General features: G+C 36.3%; 1 protein-coding gene across 1 annotated transcript in view; it reads left to right on the forward strand.

Moving 5' to 3' along the window:
* The first annotated feature begins 2,010 nt into the window (after positions 1 to 2,010).
* Positions 2,011 to 20,044, forward strand: part of LOC123529917 (polynucleotide 5'-hydroxyl-kinase NOL9-like) — a 49,524-nt gene continuing 31,490 nt past the window's right edge. The window contains exon 1 of the mRNA XM_053521146.1: positions 2,011 to 2,076. The gene's annotated coding sequence lies outside the window, so the exon portion shown is untranslated. The remainder of the gene's footprint in view (positions 2,077 to 20,044) is intronic.

A 20,044-nucleotide genomic window follows, 5' to 3' on the forward strand; every position in this document is an offset into this window, starting at 1 on the left:
GTACATGTATGCAAAGAAGTATAAATTATAGCTCTTTTGGTACGTGTCAAGCAATCGTTTACTTTTTGTTTCGTTTTGCAGATGAACAACAGTTTCATTTCTATTTTAACTGTGTTTCAATTAGGTAAATCAAGGTAAACCATGGAATTTTACATACCGTTATGTTATTAAAAAAGTACTACAGGTCGAGTCAGCTAAAATAAATTCAAATCATTTTTATTGCACCTAAGGATGCGATTATCGAAAAAGTTATAGTAGCAATCTCGATCGGAGCTGCGTGAAACAGTCTTATTTTTATTGCCTGTGACTTAGAAATCACCCTTCTTGGTTTATACATATCCTATTCCCTAATTTATGTCAGTGTCATCGTACAACTTGTGCTGCATAGGGGTAACCCCCCACCCCTCCCCCACCCCCAGACCATTGTAGAAGTGGTAAAAAACAGTTGGGTGCCAAAATACGCACTTTTCCATTTCGCGGCCCGACAATCGACTTCGGACCCAACAGCTGACTTTCATATTTAAGTTAGACCCTAAAATCAACCAAGTTTAAAACTATATATATATATATATATATGCATGGCAGCCTGTAGCTCAGTCGGTACAGCACACACCCTGTGAGTGAGGGGACCCGTGTTCCAACACTGGATTGGCTCCATGTTTTGGCTCAACGGGGGACATGAAACACTTGCTTGGTCAGTTTTATGACGTTTGCAAACTACAGGGTAATGTTCACACCATTTTCGACTATTGCAGTGTATCAAAGATACTCTGTCCTAGTGGGCTTTACGAACTATCTATAATGGAGTTATAGTACATCAAACAATCGAAGAGGAAAGCGTAGCGTCTAAGAGTACAAGAACTGAAAAACAAACGTATGTAGTATGTCTCCAAATAGCCTGGTTCTAACTTCTTTACAAAAAAATGCTTCTCTAAAATGAAAATGGTCATGACATTAAATCTTTAAGTTTATATATAACATCCCCATAATTTTAAGTCAGATTATGCATTGTATTACCGCAAAGTGTTTAGATAACTACTGAATATGAATGACGATTATTTACATTAAGAAAAAATGAGCTATTCTACACTTGTACGTATGTCCGACTACAAATAAAACTTCGTATCTTGTATTCTGTATCTAATTCAATACTTGGCTAAAATCTTCTGTACAATGGGGTGGGGGGGGGGGGGGGGGGGGGGGGGGGCATGGCTCCAAAGCCGAATGGCTAAGGTACCTGGCTTCGGGTCAATTGCCCTCCACCGATGTAGGTATGAAGCTCACTCGGGGTGTTGAATTCTTCATGTTAGGAAGTCAAGCCATCCAACTGGCTTACGGAAAGTCGGTGAATCTACCCAGCTGCCTACCCGTGATGAAATAATGCACGGAGGGGAACCTGAAGTCTTCCTCCACCTTAATTTGTGTCGGTGCGACGTTAAACCGATCAAAAACAAAGAAAAAATACAAGGCTAAGATTAGCTAAAAAATTCAGCTTCAGAGATGTTCAATATATACTGTTTCGGATATCTGGACGCGGCCAATAGCATCAAACAGAACCAGCCTAAAAGGCATACAGACACTAAAAAGAAAAATGGCGCGAAAAAAAATGGTATCGCATAATGGCGGATACAAATAGTCCTCAGTTTTTTTGCTCTGTAGAGCTATTTTCCTTATTTTCTTTGCAATTTTTCATACACCACCAGTATAATTTGGGGTCACATTTTTTAGCTGATTTTGCAGTTTGTGTGTTTGACTGAAATTATTTTTCTTGCATCAAACATGACCCCCACTTTTCTTTTGATTTTTAGGTAGTACTGACAATATTCTTCAAGAAAATGTAGCTTACAGAAATTTAAAATGGGTCCTGATGTGTGCTGCGGTCATTGGAATTAGGTCAATTTTATATAGAATAAAGAGCAACAACTATTTAGTGTGTTATAACCAAAATGTGTCGGATATTTGGTGTACTGTTACCTAATAAAGCTGCAAAACATCGTATTTAAAATGTAGCACCGTCAGTCGATTTCCGGTAAAAGTGAAAGTAGAAAAAGGAAACGTGGTCGTCCAAAATGGATGGTAAAGTTGGTTTTTTTTACTTTGCTCTCCTCACCTGAATTCTGTTTTATTGTAATAAAGGGGCCAGTTTTCAGACTGACCTTTTAAGGTTCATGTAAAGCGTTTGAGACCACCCCTTAGGCAGGGATCACTTTTGGCAGATACTATAATTGAGATTAATTCCCATTTGCCTTGAATCAATGAGATTTTTTGACAAAATGAATGGGATTTTTACTTTTTATAATGGGATTTTACATCGGCAGACAGCTTTTATTACACTGAAAAACAGACATCTGTTTATTTGTAAGAACAATTATCTTGTAAATAAACAAAACATATCCTTTCAGAGACACCTTTTACAACTCTGAAATTCAGTGCCAGGCAGGGTTCTCACTAGCAATTTCAAGTTGCAGTCCTGGGACTCCCAAAGCTGAAAAAGTTGCAGTCCCAACTACTGACTAGACTGACGGACAGACTTAAACGTTTCGTCAAAATACAGGCCTTTATTGTACTGTCAAATTAAGTGTAGGCCGACAGACATTTTGTAAACACAGTTCTTCACATAAATATTGTTAAGGTGTGGTAAAAAGGTAAAGATAAAATAGGTCACATGTAGTCAAACATTAATGTAGGAAAAAATCACCCCTGGACAACACCCCCTCCCCCCACATCCCTGCTGTTTCTGATCTTCCTGGACAAAATCCCCCATTCAAGTTATCAAGTTGGACAAAATCCCCCTTGTGAAAATATCAAGTTGCCCAAAAATTGCTCCTGATAATTTTTTCTTAACCTTTTTATTTCAGAATGGAAACGTATATAAACATACAGTGAAAAGAAAATATATAAACAATTACTACTTTTATTTTAACGTGTCTAAAATACAAGAATGCACAGTATGCCTAAGATCAACATATTAATAAATGCTTCCTCAAATAACATTAGCGATTTTGCAGAAAAATAAAGACCGGCATCGACAGCATCTTAAAATTACTCGGACATTCATAATTAAGCCTAATTATCACTTTCTTAAAAAAGATTCTAAAAAGTTCTTTAAAATTGGTAATTAGTACGTGAGAAAACAATCAAAGTTACTTCGAACACTACGTAATCCGTCGTTAGCAATTAGAAATTGTCACCTATGCAATCACACCGACAATCACATGTATTCAAGTTGATCTGTCTCGCGGTGAAGTGGAAACGGGCAACGCTGATTGGCTATACGCGGCTATCGGTGACAAGCGAGTAACTCCGCCCACATATTTTGCTCCCGAGTCAAACCTTGTGTATTCGCAATTTATGTAAATCAATTAATTTTCACTGCGTCTCACTGCAGAAACGTGCGTCCGGGGACTCCCAAGCTGCAATAAACACGCGTATACCGGGACCAATTATGCGTACAGGGACGCCGATTTCGGCGTTTCCGAGAACCCTGGCCAGGAATTGCTGAAGTGTCCGATTGCTGAATAGGTTGATGCAAGTTGTAACCAAGTCGTGGGTCCACATGCATTTTTCCCCTAATGCTTTTACTTCAAAGCTGCTTTGTCAAAGTTGAAGTTCAGTTATGTTTTAATCTTTCTGGACTTAATACACTTCCATTAGGTCAAAACAGTTTTAAAGTCAAACTTATTTATGACCCTACCCTCAACCATTTCGTTTGGAAATTCGGGCGTTCAGCGTTTTTTATGAAGGGACTTCACCGGAGGTTTCTCCACCATCTTGTTATTCTCAACGCCATTCATCCGCGCGAATGGAGGCAGAAAGTTTGTCCTTCCAAATGCTTAAATTTCTGTTTCAATGGTATTTTGAAACATGGTGAAAACAGATTTTTTTGTCTGGTAGTCATAATCATTGGACGCTCAATGGAGATAAAAGCGAAATTCAAGCGCCTAAATGAACGTCATACGAAAATTAAGTAACAGCAAGACAGCGTTTCAGCAAAAAGTTGCAATTTCGGCAAAAGATCTACGGCCACGGGGATGCGATTTTTAAGCGCATTTGAGCAAAATTTATGCAATTTTCACCAAAATAATGCGAGAATATCGCGAAATCACGGCCAAAAGTGATCCCTGCTTAGGTAAATTTTCATTTTGGAAATTATACCGGAGAGACTCATAATATTCGTAACATATTGTACATATACGGAGTTGTTAAGAAGAAGAAGAAAATACTTTCTATTGAGGTCACCTTGTTTGGTAATATGTATTTTGTCTTACAAAACATGTACTTCAGCTGTCTACGTTCTATTTTGTACAAAATATCAAACTTCTTTTTCAAATATATTTTTTCTCAATGAAGTGTCTAGTCATCCGGTAACCGGACGCCTAGCCTGCGTTCTAGCCGTCCAGTTACCAGACGACTAGCAAATCCTCAGGGGATTTTCTAGCCGTCCGGTAATAGATTTCCTAATGAATAAGTAATGATTTTTATATAGTTTTAATGTTATTTACTTAAGATATCAATACTTACCTGCAAACAAAATTATGTGTGAATACATACCTAAGATAAACAATAAATCACTGCATTATTCAGCCGATAAAATGAAAGTTTACCGAAATCAGTTAATGGCGAGATCGCCGTGACGTCACTCATTAAAATCTGTACATCAAGTGGTTTTTATGGGATCGGAATTTTTATATTTTTAACAATTTTTTCACTGAATTTTCAAAATTAAAACAGTTTAGAAATACTTACAATTTTCTTATTTTAGTATTCAAATATTATTTAATGAATAACTGTTTTGAGTGACATCTAATTTCAATAGCAGCAGTGTGATGTTCGACACTTTCAGAAATAATTAATCAATTTTTATTTCGAAAAAATAGTAAAAGTAAATCAATAATGAACTGCATGTTTTATAAGCTTTCCATTCTTCAATAAATAAATAAATAAATAAATAAATAAAATATAAATTTCACGGGTGGTAAACGCGCAATCCAATTCCCACTGGGAATACGCTAAAAATGGGTTGCGCGACTTCCGGTGCTGGTGTTGCGCATCAATATATACAAAATCGAGGTAGGTGGGTTTTTGTTTTTGTAAATAATTACACATTTACGAGTGCTTTCGAAAAAAAGCAAAATGCTATTCGACACAAAAATGAATACGGATCATATGTGTGAAATACCAACTTATTAATTTAAGAATCAGCTCTGTTATCACGAAAACTCTGATGGCTCGAGCTGTCAAAAAAGCAAGGAATCATGAAAAATGCAAATTTTCTAACTCTTGTGCCTTCTTTCTGGAAATGTGACGCTTCGAATGGTCAAACACGTGTAAAACAGTCATGAATATTACATACACTTGAATGAAATGTTGCCTTTGGGGGAAAGATTGGTAAAAAATAATCGGGAATGGGGTTGCGCCCCGGGAATGGAGTTGCGCGTATACATTATACACATTATGATGTATATGAGCAACTCCATTCCCGGTGCGCAACCCCATTCCCGATGATTATTTTGTCAGTTATGTCCCCGTAAGCAGGATTTGAAACAAATAAGTTTGATATTCGTTACTTTATAACAGTTGAGTTATCATAAAAAGCATCAGATGTCCTCAGATTAGGCATATGAGGTCAGAAACTGCCATTTTGTTGATTTCATACTTTTTTCACGTTTCGTGTCGCCAGAGTTTTTGTGATAATAGAGCCGAATCATAAATTACAAACCAGATATTTTACACATATGATGTATTATCATATCTGTGTCGAATAGCATTTTGCTTTTTTCGAGAAAATTTATACTTGCCTCATACTAAGCAAAATCATAACTTCAGATACCTCAATTTCGTCTTTTTTACGCGCAACACCAGCACGGGACGTTGCGCAACCCATTTTAAGCGTATTCCCGGCGGGAATTGGATTGCGCGTTTACCACCCGTGAATTTGTGTTTTAAGATTTTAAGTTTAGACCGTTAGAAAAACATCACTTTTTAAACAAAGTAACTTGGACGTTCGGCGATCAATGTTTTATCATTTCAAAAAATAGATTATCAACGGACAAACACGATCTCATTCGTTTTATCGATTGGAAAATCAGGTAAGTATTTATATCTTAAGTAAATAACATTTAATACTATATAAATTCATTACTTATTCATTAAGAAATCAATTACCGGACGGCTAGAAAATCCCCTGAGGATTTGCTAGTCGTCCGGTAACCAGACGACTAGAACGCAGGCTAGGCGTCCGGTTACCGGACGGCTAGACACTTCCTTTTCTCAAAGTATGTTTTTGTTGTGTGTCTTACATACTTATGTACATGTAGGTACTCCGGGAAATGAAAATAGTTTACTTTTATATTTGTTGAAATACTGCATTTTTTTGTCAGTTTGACAGCTCTACTTTCATTTTGCAATTTTTGCATTTTTTTAAAATGTACATGGTTTGTAACACTTTCAACTCACACAGTACCTGGACAAATATGTTAGACACACAATGATTATAAAAGTAACGACAAAATACTTTTGAAAAAGAAGCTTGATATCTTCTACAAAATAGAATATGAACAGTCAAAGCACATGTGATATAAGACAAAATGTGTTGTTCAAAATTGAAAAACCTGTCTTGAAAGTTTCTTCTACTTATTTTGAACACTTTGGTGTATTCTTTATGATAGACCAAGGATAGGAATAACAACGTATCGGCCGCTTGAGCGCTGCGCTATCTATAACCATTATAAACCTTACCTGCTTCTATTGGCTGTAGTTTCATTATTCATTAATCAAATTACAATTGTTTAGTTTCATTAATTTAATTAAATATAGGAAAGATTTATCTTTTCAAATATGTAAAAATATCTATATATTTATGCCCCCGGCATCTACTGATGCGGGAGGCATATAGTGATTGTCCTGTCCGTCCATTCGTTCGTCCGTCCGTCCGTACTAGGTTAACCAAATGGGACCGTTTCGTCTAGCATCAATACCCCTTACTAGAATTACTTGATACTAATGCAGATGTAACCTGTGACCATTCCTCATCTTCAGACATCACCTGACCTCAGTTTGACCTTGATCTCATTTTGGACTTAGGTTGCTTTATATGGGCTATCTCTTGGTTAACCAAATGGGACCGTTCCGTCTAGCATCAATACCCCTTACTAGAATGACTTGATACTAATGCAGATGTAACCTGTGACCATTCCTCATCTTCAGACATCACCTGACCTCTGTTTGACCTTGACCTCATTTTGGACTTAGGTTGCTTTATATTGGCCATCTCTTGGTTAACCAGATGGGACCGTTTCGTCTAGTATCAATACCCCTTACTAGAATGACTTGATACTAATGCAGATGTAACCTGTGATCATTCCTCATCTTCAAACATCACCTGACCTCAGTTTTGACCGTGACCTCGTTTTGGACTTAGGTTGCTTTGTATCAACAAGGATGCCACCGGGGGCATCAAGCGTTTATTGAACACAGCTCCTTGTTTTTAATCTGAGATTATGTAGTTTTACCTTGTTTCAGCAGTAAATTTCTAGTTTACGAGGAATTCGGCCGCCATTTTTGTTTCGAATAGTGTCATATGGGAAACAAAAATAGCTGTACACACATCATACTATATATAAAGTTATCAAAACGAGGCTAATTTCTATTCATAAGAGGCCTCCAAAGGGGGTGCATTTTTTTATTTTCGGAAAATTAAAGCAATATTAAAAAAAAATAGAACTGAAAGTAGGTTTTTTTTTAGTGACGAATTGTGGCATTGCCCATTGACCGAACCTCCCAGGACCCATTTTTTTATCGAATTTAATCATTAAAGAAAAAGTTGATAACATAAAAATATATGTTTAACCTTGTGCTTTTTTGCACCGTCGTTTCCAAATACCCCCCTCAGCAGGTGCGCTCTAGTTATAAACTTACAAACAAATTACTTCCCTTGAAAAATACTCTTCAATTTCCCGATATGGATTTGCCCTAGTTTTGATATACGAATTTCTGACAGTCACCAGGTTTAACTCGTTATAACTTTTTAACAGATAAAGCTTGTTTCTCTTAAAAACAGACCTTTCTAACAGTATATAGTGTGTGCCATTTATTTAAAAGAAAAGAAATCGTCTGTTATTGCTACCAAGGCCTATGTGGCATAAAAAACTAAAACAAAAATTAACCCGAGGGGTTGTTTCAAAAGACTTTACATGAACCTTAAAGTGTCCGTTCACTTTTGCAGATCGTAATAATATGCATGCTTTCTAGCAATGTCTTTTTTAACAGGTCAAGAGAGATGGCCTGTTTGGACCAGGCTGGTATAAATTATTGACCCATAACAAGACATGTACACATAGGCCTATTGAATCATAATTGTCATAATTATCAAATTGTGTTGAAAAACTTGTTAACTGTCACATTCGCAATCTTGTTTTGGCATGTACGCTGACTTCTGAGCATGTACTTCATGCCCAGACAAGCTGTATAAGCTGTCTTGACTAGATTTTTGTCGCAGAACGAAAAGAATATGGAATAGATTTAAAAATGTCAGTGAAGCAGGAGTTATTTGCATAGATTTAACGGCAATTTTCAACTTTTATAAGTTATTTTGTTGTGTTTTATTTGTTCGCTGCCATTTTGCAATTTTGCATCGGTATTCTGATCGTGTGACTGAAAGTAGCCATTTGATGCTGGCGAAAGCAGGGAGATAACCGAAATAGTACAATCGGAGAAGAATGTTACCAGGGAGATAACCGAAATAGTACAGTCGGAGAAAAATGTCACCATATTATAGTTTCGGATGCAGGGGGATACGAATATGCGGTTGCATCTGAAATCAGTGGAAGTCAGTATGTTTTCTTCCTCCTTTATCTCTCGTATTTTACAAGTGGCTGAAATAAAGATTTTCCAACAGTTACATTATTTTATTTTAAGAGTTTTGTAAAATATATGGTGACCTAAGTGTACAAAATAGCGTACCTGTTTGCAAAGCGATTCGCAGATTGTTGTAAGTGTCAAATTCATTGAAATGTTGTTGCATTGCAAAGTAATAGTTCAGTAAACCATAAAATGTCCTTACCATGATGCGAATACAATGACTGTTAGTCATTATCTAAAACAAAAAACTGGTGCGTCTCATGATTTATGGCTCATTAGGCCTATGTATACATGTCTTATTTTGGGTCAGTTGAACTAGCCTATATATTCCATGTTGGTCATTAACAGAATGGCACCGAAGCCATTGAAAAAAAAAACGTTTTCATACATAGTTGTTTAAAAATGAGAGAAAATGTGTTACCATGGAAACACGAGCCTCACGACATATTCATTTTAAGCCTATATTAGAAAGCTAATGCGCATACTAGTAAAATAATATATAATGTAGACTTCTACGGATAACAATGAAACCAAAATACACTGAAAAGGATTGTAGGACATTTGCCCCCCAGGACATTTGCCCCCCAATGAAAAAATGTACTGCTGGACATTTGCCCCCCAGTTGAAATGGCAGATAGGACATTTGCCCCCCATTGCTTATTTTTGGAATGGACATTTGCCCCCCAATATTTTTTACCTATAGGAGAGATCGTCGTGACGTCACGCGTTAACATCTGTTTATCTGGTGGTTGGCAAAACAAATGTTTTTACTCTGTTTGCATATGGAATCAGAATTTTTAATTTTTAATAACTTTTTTGCCCATAGATGGATTTTCAAAATTCAAAAAGATTTGAAATACTAACAATTTTCATATTTTTGTATCCAAATATCTTTTTTCAATGAATAACCGTTTTAAATGACACATTATTTTAAAAGCGGCGTAGTGATGTTCAAAACTTTTAGAAAAACAGTGTAAGTTAAGCGTTCATAATTAATCAATTTCATTTCGAAATAACAATTAAAAGTAATCAATAAATTGCTTGTTTTATAACCTTTCCGTTGATCAAAAAATTATTGATGTAATTTGTATTTTAAGAAAGTTTAGACCGTTAGAAAAACATCACTGTTTACAAATAAACATGGACGATCGGCTTCTGCCCACCCGAGCACTGTTTTATCAGTTCCAAAAATAGAAAATACATCGGATTTGTATAGTACTATACCTACACGATCTCTCCTATATGCCAGTATATATAACTGTATATTTGGTTGTTTTATTATCATAATTACTCTAAAAGGCAATTTTCAGTAAAAAAAAATTGTTTTATTGATAATAATTTGATAAATATGTTAATTTCTTTCAAGTGTTAAGGTAAATAATAGCCTATTATTGAGTAATAAAAGTGCTCATAACAGTTATAATTTCTTAATTAGTGCAATGTTTTTAACACTCAAACTTGTTAATTTGGCAATTATCTACTACAGAATTGTATAAAACAAAGCCATTGTCCCCTAAAATATGACAAATGTCTTGTACCAAAGTCCCAAAAAATCACTGGGGGACAAAACTATTGGGGGGCAAAAGTGCGTTTCAGAAATAAGCGCTGGGGGGCAAATGTCCTATCTACCATTTCAACTGGGGGGCAAATGTCCAGCAGTCCACTTTTTCATTGGGGGGCAAATGTCCTGGGGGGCAAATGTCCGGATTTAAATATCCATATTTTCCTTCTTCTTCCAATATAAAATACCTTTGGAGGGTCATGTATTTCAAACCTGGATAAAAAATGTATTTGAATGGACAGAGATACATGTAAACGGAATTGAGATTGTAGCAGTTAAAACATTAAATTACACGAAATACAAAAAATTGCTGCGGTTCAACTAATTTGAATTTACCCTGGTAACATTAGGTAACCTACCTCCTTAAATACTACATTTCAGATGCTTTTCGGTAGATATACCAGCAAATAGATGGCATTTTTGTAATTCAAAGTCATATCAAACGCTTGCATTTACTACTATTAGTTTAATCAATTTAAATCAAATGGCGGAAATGAATTCACAAGGATACAGCATTTACGGAGATAGCCAAGCTCACCACGACTGTCAACTACACACTCTTACATAAATAGTTACGCAAGTTTGAATTCGAAGATTCGTGTACTATAAACCAATCATCATTCAGGTAAAACTCTAATATTATGTGTATAAATACATCCTGTCTACAGTAATCTTTTTAGCTTCTCGGATAAACATCATAAATACAGTATCTGCTGTATCTAAGTAATACTCTGCTGAAATGTAACAAACTTTCGGAAACATCATATTACATGTAATTTCAGCCAATTAAACGTATGCATTAGCTACAAGAGCACGGTCTCCATGAACAGATACTAAACTGGGCTTATTTTTCTTCCTGATACAATCCTCTTACTTCTAAGGAAGCAGCTAGGTCTTGACACTAATGGTGTCCTGGGATCCTGAAGACCCCAAATTACTACTGAGGGACACAAATTATTCAAAGCTAGGTGTACCTCCGGGATTCCTATTTTTGTCGAGTCCACTTGAGGAAGGGAAGACATAGTTGTCCAAATGGCTGTTCAGTGTATGTGTGTGCGTGCGTCCGGATTTGTTTGTCGGGACCATAACTTTGACATGCATGGAGCAATCTCGTTTATATTTGGCATGAATGTTAACCTTGGTGAGACGGAGTGTCATGCGTACACCGCAGGTTCCTATCTCAAAGGTCAAGGTCACACTTGGAGGTCAAATGTTAAATTTAATAATGACTTTGTCCGGAGCATTTCTTCTTCATGCATGGAGGGATTTTGATGTAACTTGGCACAAATGTTTACAACCATGTGACGGAGTGTCATGCGCAAGAACCAGGACCCTAGGTCTAAGGTCAAAGTCACACTTCGAGGTCAATGGTCAGATACAAGAATGACTTTGTCCGGAGCATTTCTTTTTCATGCATGGAGGGATTTTGATGTAACTTGGCACAATTGTTCACTATCATGAGACGGAGTGTCATGTGCAAGAACCTAGGATTACTTCCCCATGTTGTTACTATAAATAGCTTATATTGTAACTTTTTTATTACTGGTCGTAGGGAAAAACAAGACCACTTTTCTGTAGTACAATATGCATGTTACATCCAATTTTGAGGTGTATTTTGACCTATCTCTACTGATAAGGATTTTTGTGTGGACTTAGATTTTTTTTAAAGATTTACTTCCCTTTGTTGTTACTATAAATAACTTATATTGTAACTTTTTACAATCATTTTTTATTTGGCATAAATATTTGCCTCAATGAGACAGGGTGTCATGTGCAACTCCTAGTCCTTTTGACAGCTGGCGGGCTCGACATGTTGCCCATGGGCATCTAGTTTAAATGGCCATATATGTTTGAAACAGTCTTTCGTGATTGGGCTAAAGAACATTGAATTTGATTTGGGCTTGACGGAACCTGTAAAAATTCAATTTTAAATTTAAATTTAATTTGTATCAAAAGTAGAAATAGATACACTTTAAGATTTAGCAGTTTTAGTCAATTTTAGTACATTTTTCCCAAAGTCTTGGTGACTATAGACTATATATAGGGGGCACTCTGGGACACCATGAAAAAAAGTTAGTGTCCAGGCTTTTGAAGTGGCTATGAGCGTGGGTAATTGGTATCATTATACCCCCACCAAACATGTTTGGGGGTGGAGGGCGTGCTATATAGGAGTCCGTTTTGTCCCGTCGCGTCCCGAAATCTATATCTCAGTTATTACTAAATGGATTTGATTCAAACTTAAAAAAGATGTTCCACCTTATCACCCACATCATGTGACACAAGGTGCATAACTCTGACACCAATTTTTCATGAATTATGCCCCCTTTTACTTAGAATTATGTCTCCCACCACACAGTGGTGTGGAAGACATATTGATTTACTCCAGTCTGTGTGTATGTGTGTCTGTGTGTGTGTCTGTCACAAAGCTTGTCCGCACTCTAAGTTGAACATTTCTCATCCGATTTTCACCAAACTTGAACAAAATGTGTTTGACCATAAGACCTCGGCGAAGTTCGATAACTAGCCAAATCGGTCCAGGCTTCTTGGAGTTATGGCTCTTGAATTAACAAAAATTGGTCTTTTTACTCTTGTCCGCACTCTAATTCGAATATTTCTCATCCAATCTTCACCAAACTTAAACAAAATGTGTTTGACAATGAGACCTCGGCCAAGTTCGATAACTAGCCAAATCGGTCCAGGCATTTTGGAGTTAGGCCCTTGAATTATCGAAAAATTAGCCTTTTTACTCATGTCCGCACTCTTAATCAAACATTTCTCATCCGATCTTCACCAAACTTGAACAAAATGTGTTTAACCATGAGACCTCGGCCAAGTTCGATAACTAGCCAAATCGGTCCAGGCATTTTGGAGTTAAGGCCCTTGAATTATCGAAAAATTGGCCTTTTTACTCATGTCCGCACTCTTAATCAAACATTTCTCATCCGATCTTCACCAAACTTGAACAAAATGTGTTTGACCATGAGACCTCGGCCAAGTTCTATAACTAGCCAAATCGGTCCAGGCATTTTAGAGTTACGGCCCTTGAATTACCAAAAAAATCTGTCTGTTTACTCTTGTCCGCTCTCGAAGTCGAACATTTCTCATCCGATCTTCACCAAAGTTGAACAAAATGTGTTTGGCCATAAGACCTTCCCCAAGTTCGCTAACTAGCCAAATCCGCCCAGACACTTTTGATTTATGGCCCTTGAATTACTGATTGGATCCACTCATCCAGACCATCTAATTGGATCCACTCGTCTAAAACATCTAGAGAAACTAACATTTTTCATAGGGGCAGTTGTGGGAGACATGCGCTTTTCTCAAAAGCATCTCTAGTTTAAGGTTGATTTTGATGCATTTTCACTATATCTCAGTTAATTATTACTAAATGGATTTGATTCAGACTTAAAACAAATGTTCCTCCTTATCACCCACAGTATGTGACACAAGGTGCATAACTCTGACACCAATATTTCTTGAATTATGCCCCCTTTTTGCTTAGAATTATACTTATATAGTGTTTTGATACATTTTATCTGTACCTCTCTTATTATTTGATATTTTTTAACACAGACTGAGCTATTGTGCAATATTCATCCACCATTGGAGTCATTAAACACTCCAGTGACAGTTCTTGACAGATTTAAATGTTTTTGTTGCACAGGTGTAACATCATAAAATAGAGGTAAAGTTCGACTTTGACTACAAACTACCAATTTTATAATTATGTAGTTATGGCCCCTTTCCAACTTAAAATTTGTCAAACTCATGGTTGCAGGACAATAACTCACAAAAGGCTTGACAGATTTAGATAAATTTTGTTACACAGGTGTAACATCATAAAATAGAGGTAAAGTTCGACTTTGGCTACAAACTACCAATTTTATATGTAGTTATGGCCCCTTTCCAACTTAAAATTTGTCGAACTCATGGTTGCAGGACAATAACTCACAAAAGGCTTGACAGATTTAGATAAATTTTGGTACACAGGTGTAACATCATGAAATACAGGTCAAGTTCGATGGAAATTGCACCTTCTTGTGGCCATGTCTTTCTTATGGTTGCCATTCTTCTGTGACAAGACCGTATTGTGGGGGTATTTGTCACTCCTGTGACAGTTCTAGTTTTCATAGTAATATTTATAAATTGAGCATTCCCCTTACAGCTTTACAATGAGTTTCAATTAATGCAAACACATTCGAAAATAGACAAAGAAATATACATTTATTTAAAAACAAGTACAACTTACTACAAAATAGATTTAAACAAATTGTACCAAAAACATATTCTAACATGACCAGATTGTTTTCCTACCAGGCGTGTAGCTGCTTTTATGCAGATACGCAGCTGCGTAGTGAAAATCTGGCAAGCATACACAAGTAAACTGGCTAATTTATTTGGTTACAACAAGAAAATAAAAAAAATATATATATATATAGAAAAAAATAGAAAAATAGAAGAAAATAGAAAAAAATGAAATAGAAAAAGAAGTCTATATTATGGTATGAAGTACAGTTAACTCCATTATAACAAACTTATCGGGACAAGCAAAATATGTTCATTATAGCATGAGTTTGTTATAAACATATAGCGAACAAAAAAAAAATTGTTCCTTTTCCGTAGTAAACTGATTTATATAATTAGTTGATTTAACGTGCATTGAAATTCACCAATTTCTTTGTAGTTTTATAACAATTTAAGTAGAGTTTTGCAATTAAGTTCATTATCTTCTATTTGATTGCTTATTTTGTAATAATCCTGACAATTTAAAATATTACAATCTTATGCCATCTATGCTAACGGTTTAAAGAGGCAAATTTCTGTAATGAAATTATAATACAATGTCAAAAATTGATAAAATGTTGGTTGAAAAATCAGCAAAGCGACATTTTCAAGGCTAAAAGCTTTTGAATAGGCAATTTGTATAACCCTGCAGACGTAATTTGTCATGCATAATAATTATTATGTTATTTCTAGATATCATAGATTTATCTTATAATTGTACTTAAATGTATGAATTTATAAATTATTCCAATTGGTCCCAATGTTGAAGAAAATAAAATATTTTAGAAATCAAATAATTACACCTAGTTAAATCCTATGTGTATTACCAAGGTCTGACACCGGTACAAGACATACGATATTACAGTATCTGACAACCAATTCACATTGAGATTTATATCTTTCTTTATAACTGGTGATTACAGGTATAGGTAACTAAGACCTTTCTCCCGCTATGCACTTATTGCACTCATTATGCAATTGATGGTCTTAAGGTCCAGTTTGAATCTGGGTCATGTAGGATCAAAAACTAGGTCACCAGGTTAAATCAAAGGAAAGGCTAGTTAACACTGTAGAGGCCACATTTATGACCATATCTTAATGAAACTTGGTCAGAATGTTGATCTTTATGAACTATAGGTCAAGTTCAAATCTAACATCTATTCAAACAACATTCTAAAAAATTATCCTGTAATACATTTTCTACTTGGCTTTAGATGTCCTTGAAATATATTAACAATCACCCTATGATTCTTAATATTTTTCTTATGATTCAATATTGTTGGTACAATGTCTACCCAATGCTAATGTTAAAGCCTGAAAAGGACGGGATATGATAAGGACCAAAAATGGCCCCCACTAAATATGCATTTAAAACAACACCATTCCATTGGTAATTAACTATATTTTTCAAAATCCAGTAAGATATAACGACCAGACGTCGGTAATGAACAAAAAATAATTGATTATTACACCTATCTAAGACTTACGCTGAAAAGATACTTGATCATTTAGAATGCGGGTATAGAAAACTATTTTGCAATATATTTTATTTTATTACCCTATAAATTGTATGTCATCACAATACACAGTGATCCAACTTCTTGAAACGAATTTTTATTTTGTATTCTAAGACAGAATGATCGTGCAAAAACAAGGAAAACAAGGGAGATAACTCTTTCATGTAAGGACGACCGAAAACTCTTTTGAGAAATAAGATTTTTATGCCCCCGAAGGGAGGCATATAGTTTTTAAACTGTCTGTCTGTCTGTTGGTCTGTCCGCAATTTTCTTGTCCGGTCCATATCTTTGTCATCGATGGATGGATTTTCAAATAACTTGGCATGAATGTGTACCACAGTAAGATGACGTGCAGTGCGCAAGACCCAGGTCTGTAGCTCAAAGGTCAAGGTCACACTTAGACGTTAAAGGATAGTGCATTGATGGGTGTGTCCGGTCCATATCTTTGTCATCGATGGATGGATTTTCAAATAACTTGGCATGAATGTGTACCACAGTAAGACGATGTGCAGTGCGCAAGACCCAGGTCCGTAGCTCAAAGGTCAAGGTCACACTTAGACGTTAAAGGATAGTGCATTGATGGGTGTGTCTGGTCCATATCTTTGTCATCGATGGATGGATTTTCAAATAACTTGGCATGAATGTGTACCACAGTAAGATGACGTGCAGTGCGCAAGACCCAGGTCCGTAGCTCAAAGGTCAAGGTCACACTTAGACGTTAAAGGATAGTGCATTGATGGGTGTGTCTGGTCCATATCTTTGTCATCGATGGATGGATTTTCAAATAACTTGGCATGAATGTGTACCACAGTAAGATGACGTGCAGTGCGCAAGACCCAGGTCCGTAGCTCAAAGGTCAAGGTCACACTTAGACGTTAAAGGATAGTGCATTGATGGGCGTTTCCGGTCCATATCTTTGTCATCGATGGATGGATTTTCAAATAACTTGGCATGAATGTGTACCACAGTAAGACGACGTGTCACACGCAAGACCCAGGTCCGTAGCTAAAAGGTCAAGGTCACACTTAGACGTTAAAGATCATTTTTCATGATAGTGCATTGATGGGCATGTCCGGTCCATATCTTTGTCATTCATGCATGGATTTTAAAATAACTATGCATGAATGTGTGACACAGTAAGAAGATGTGTCGAGCGCAAGACCCAGCTCCGTAGGTCAAAGGTCCTAAACTCTAACATCGGCCATAACTATTCATTCAAAGTGCCATCGGGGGCATGTGTCATCCTACGGAGACAGCTCTTGTTTTTTTATTTTATACATCTACATAGACGTATTCTCTACTTATTATGTCTGTTTCGTTTTATTTCGTATCAAGAAAATTTCTAAAACTAAAATCCAAAACTTTCATTTCATATGCGTTACCATAGCAACAAAGAAACAGTTTTGCATTTTTTTTTATTTATAGTAATTTAGCGAGTTATTTCACATACTTGATGAAATATTAACTTTTAAAAAGCATTTTTGCTTCTATATCTCCTTACATATTTAGTGTTTTTTTTGTTTTGTTTTGTATACGGAATGTTCTTGTGTGACATTCATATAAAGCAAAACCTTCGTCGAATTAATCAGGAGACAGGACTTTGTCTTACAAGTTTACACTTTTCATGTTTTTGGTGATTTTTTATTAGTCCCCTACTGGTTGAAAACCAGTTTCGGGGACTATAGGAATGCGCTTTTCCGTCATTCCGTCATTCTGTCATTCCGTCCGTCCGCAATTTCGTGTCCGGTCCATAACTCTTTTATCCATGAAGGGATTTTAATATTACTTGGCACAAAAGTTCCCCATGATGAGACGACGTGTCATGCGCAAAACCCAGACCCCTAGCTTAAAGGTCAAGGTCACAATTGGAGGTCAAAGGTCAACAGGGCTTTTTTCCTGTCCGGTCCATAACTCTCCCATCCATGAAGGGATTTTAATATCACATGGCACAATTGTACCTCATAATAAGATGATGTGTCATGCACAACTTTCAGACCCCTAGCTCAAAGGTCAAGGTCACACTTAGCAGTCAAATGTTAACATGGCATGAACAGGGTCTGTTTCGTGTCCGGTCCATAACTCTTTCATCCATGAAGGGATTTTAATATTACTTGGCAAAAATGTTCCCCATGATTAGGCGATGTGTCGTGCGGAAAACCTGCACCCCTAGCTCAAAGGTCAAGGTCACAATTTGAGGTCAAAGGTCAACAGGGCTTTTTTCCTGTCCGGTCCATAACTCTCCCATCTATGAAGGGATTTTAATATCAGTTGGCTTAATTGTACCTCATAATAAGACGATGTGTCTTGCACAACTTTCAGACCCCTAGCTCAAAGGTCAAGGTCACACTTAGCAGTCAAATGTTAACATGGCATGAACAGAGTCTGTTTCCTGTCCGGTCTATAACTTTGTCATCCATGAAGGGATTTTGATATTACTTGGCACAAATGTTCCCCATTATGAGGCAACATGTCATGTGCAAAACCCGGACCCCTAGCTCAAAGGTCAAGGTAACAATTGGAGGCCAAAGGTCAATAGGGTTTTTTTCCTGTCCGGTCCATGAATTTTGTCATCCATCAAAGGATTACAGTATTACTTGGCATAAATGTTCCCCATGATGAGACGATGTGTCCTGCGCAAAACCCAGAACCCTAGCTTAAAGGTCAAGGTCACACTTTGAGATCAAAGGTCAGTAAGATTTTTTTCCTGTCCGGTCTATAACTTTGTCATGCAAAACAGGATTTAAATATCAGTTGGCACAAACATTTCCCTGGATGAGACAAAGTGTTGTGCGCAAAGCCCCGGCTCTAGGTCTAAGGTCAAGGTCATACTTAGAGGTCAAAGGTCAAATTCAAGAATGACTTTTCTGGAGCATTTCTTCTTTATGCATTGAGGGATTGTAATGTAACTTGGCACAAATGTTCACCACCATCAGACGAATTGTCACATGCCAGAACCAGGTCCCTAGGTCTAAGGTCAAGGTCATACTTAGAGGTTAAAGGTCAAATTCAAGAATGAGTTTGTCCGGAGCATTTCTTCTTCATGCATGGAGGGATTTTGATGTAACTTGGTAGAAATGTTCACCACTATGAGGCACACTTTTTTTAGAATTATGCCCCTTTGTTGTTACTATAAATAGATTATATTGTAACTTTTTATTACTGGCCGTAGGGAAAAATTGAGACCACTTTTCTGTGGTACAACATGCACGGTACATCCAAATTTTAGGTGTATTTTGATCTATCTCTACCTGGTAAAGAGTTTCTTGTGGACTTAAATTTTATAGATTTTTTTTTTTTTTTTTTTTTTAGGGTTTATTTCACTTTGTTGTTACTATAAATAACTTTTATGATAATTTTTTGTATAATCGACCAAAAAAAAATCCAAATGAAAACAACTGTACGTTTTTATATATGCAAATTTTAATCCAAGTGCTTTGTTATATTATATTGTATATATAGTACAATATTGTTTATACATCATTGACAGATATCAGTTCATTATGTTATACTGCAGTAGAGAAAATTAGGTGCCTTCCAGTAGGGGACTATGTATTGCATGGCAATACTTCATTCACTTGTTTAAATATGTAATGAAGTATTTTCATCAAGTAAGTTGAAAAACTATGGAAGCATATCTAGGTAGTTTATTCAAATTAATTTCCTGGATTAAATCAAAAACGTTTCCTTTGACACGAAACTATAATATCGATATGAGAAGCACGAAATATACATTAGCGTATGTAAGATCATTACGAAGGAGTGACATGAAAGGCACGTGCAGTTTCCCACCAAAATGCCCTTATATATGTAACGTAAAATGCTT

This window comes from Mercenaria mercenaria, chromosome 13 (assembly GCF_021730395.1).
Source record: "Mercenaria mercenaria strain notata chromosome 13, MADL_Memer_1, whole genome shotgun sequence".
Lineage (NCBI taxonomy): Eukaryota > Metazoa > Mollusca > Bivalvia > Venerida > Veneridae > Mercenaria > Mercenaria mercenaria.